The following is a 2,854-nucleotide window of genomic DNA, read 5'->3' as shown; positions in this document are numbered from 1 at the left end:
CGATCAGAAAAAGAAAAAAAAGAATACACTCCACTCAACATGTCACGCGTTAACATCTTAATGACAATCAAGGATGAGAAGACTATCAAGTGGTCAAAGCCGTTAAGAAATCCAGATAGTGGAGACCAGTCTCAATATTGTCATTTCCACCATGCAAAAAGACATTCAACAGAAAGATATTTTCAATTAAAGGAAGAAATTGAACGTTTAATATGCCAAGGTCATCTAGGTCACTACTTACAAGAACAATGTGAGGGGAACCAAAAGAGCCAAAAGAAAAAGAGAACGGTTGGAGTTATTGAATGAGAAGTATAACTCCAACTCATATTATCTGAGTAAAATAGTGTCTTATAAACTCTTAATTTTATTTTAGTAAAATTTTTATGTTTCTTTAAAATATCATTTCAATGAAATTTTCTTATTTTCTCACGAAAGATTTTTGTGTAGAAAGTCCCCTTGAGGATGAGAAACTACCGTACCCCTAAAAGTCGAGCCCAAAAGGCAAGACTCGACGGGAAGATATGGTATTCCTAAAAATCAAGCCCAAGAGGCAAGACTCAATGAGAAGCTACCATACCCCTAGAAGACGAGCCCAGGAGGCAAGTCTCGATGGGAAGCTAGTTGTGGACATGGTCCTCACTAGAAAGACTCCATGAGAGCAAGTGGTTGACAGGGTCTCCACTCAAAGACCTCGGAAGGCTACAAGCCTTAGAAGATACAGGTACACTCAAAGACCTCAGAAGGCTACAAGCCTCAGAAGACACAGGTACACTCAAAGACTTTAGAAGGCTACAAGTCTCAGAAGACACAAATGCATACAAATTCCTCAGAAGGCTACGAGCCTCAGAAGAACTTTGCACAATTAAGAAACCATAACAACCGTTTAAGCAACAAAAAAATACATTGTTATCATCTACAATTGTCACATCAAATGATTAAAAAAGCTACAAATACCAACATATACATGTACAATGGCTACAACAAATCAGTTCATCTTCAATTAGAGGCGACATCGTCTTTCTAAAATTACAGTATTTCTGATGATCGTTAAGGGGTCTCCAGATATCGCCACCACATAATTATGAAAAATCGCCCTCATGACGAGGCGAGAAAACTACATTTTTTTTTCATCATCTTCAAAACGTGCAAGAGCGACAAGGGAATCTCCGTCGAAATAAGCGACGCTCCGACACAATGCGTCGCGTCGCCACGACGGCCCGCCGCGCGCGTCCCCGCGACGCCCCGCAGCGACCCACCGCAACGTTTCGTCGCAACACCCTGCTGCAGCGTGTTGCAGCGACCCACCGCAACTCTACACCACAACGCTGCGCCGCAACTCTTCGCCGCAACTCTGCACCACAACGCTGCGCCGCAACTCTTCGCCGCAACAATTCATCGCAACTCTGCGCCGTAACTCTTCGCCGCAACTTTGCACCATAAATCTTCACCACAACAGTTCGCCGCAACTCTTTGCCACAACACTTCACTGAAACTCTACGCCGCAACTTTAGACCGTAAATTTGCACCGCAACTCTTCGCCGCAACTCTTCACCGCCGCGAAAGACAATTTTCTTCTTCTGGGGAAATCCTAGATTAGCTGAGGACTCCACCTCTACCCTCTCCTTCAGGCCCCTATTTATAGGGTGAAAAAATGTTTGAATTATTAAATGCTAATTATTAAAAAAACTTTTCATTTGATATTCCTTCAGTTTTTTGGCCTTTCAAATTCTGTCTTTATGACTGAAATTAATTAAAATAATTAATAATAATAATTAAATAAAAAAAAAACTTTTCATTTCATATTCGTTCAGCTTTTTGATCTTTCAAATTTTGCCTTTATGGTTGAAATTAATTAAAATCATTATATATATATATAAAGACAACTCATTGAATAAAATAAAAAAAAAACTATTTCAATAATGAAACTAAATATATAAACTATTTTCTCCTTTAATTTTTAGTTTTCCATTTGAATTTTTCTTTAATTTTTGATTATCAATCATCTCTTCGATTTCGACTAGCGAGGTCCGTAAAAAAAAAAAAAACAGAATAGCAGTTTAATTGCCAGGGAAAGATTCGAGTAATGCCTTACCTAACCAACTGTGATACACTCAAATAATTTAGTATATATTGTTGTAAACTATTTTTATCTGTATAAAATCGAAATAAAGTATACTATATATATATATATATATATATGCATAGATCGATAAATGAAAAAGCTTTAAATTTGGATATTTTTGGACGATAAAATTAGACTCGCCCGAAAACAGGGGGGGCAACTGATACGTCACCAACAAATTTTCCTCAGCTAGCACGAACCTTGGTGCAATTTTTTAAACAAGAAACATTCAAACTTCTATTAAGAGTCATCCAGAGCTCCGATTTCAGCAAACTTATAGTGAAACTGATCGGTTTGATGAGGCGAACCTAATGATATAAAAGTCAGTCCAATCCGAGTAAAATTAAACCCAGATCAAATCATTAAACCACTCTTGGAGGATTTCTGGAGGCATTTGAAAGGTCAAGCAATTATCGAATCTAGCGAGTTCATAGTCGAATCAAGCATCTCGACAAGACGAATCCAACGAGCCCAAGATTGCTCAATTTCGACATCGTTAAGACACTCAAATGTCCATCAAACGTCATCTGATTAGGATAAGCTTTCTAGACCATCCGATCAAAATGGTTTATATTCCTACATTAATTGCACTCAAAAAACTATAAATAGAGCCTCACCCTCATATTAGAGGAGGAGGCTTAAGAGAAAACTTGAGGCTTTGAGAAGGAACTCAAGTCCAAAATCATTCTCGTCATTGTCGGTCGGCGGCGACCCCCACCAACCCCCGACGAC

General features: G+C 38.5%; 1 pseudogene; it reads left to right on the top strand.

Moving 5' to 3' along the window:
* The window catches only part of LOC110028139, a 17,570-nt pseudogene that overhangs the window by 3,147 nt on the left and 11,569 nt on the right, over positions 1-2,854 (top strand).

The sequence above is a fragment of the Phalaenopsis equestris genome, unplaced genomic scaffold (assembly GCF_001263595.1).
Source record: "Phalaenopsis equestris unplaced genomic scaffold, ASM126359v1 Scaffold000491, whole genome shotgun sequence".
Taxonomy (NCBI): domain Eukaryota; kingdom Viridiplantae; phylum Streptophyta; class Magnoliopsida; order Asparagales; family Orchidaceae; genus Phalaenopsis; species Phalaenopsis equestris.
This window is presented reverse-complemented; position numbering and strand designations above follow the sequence as displayed.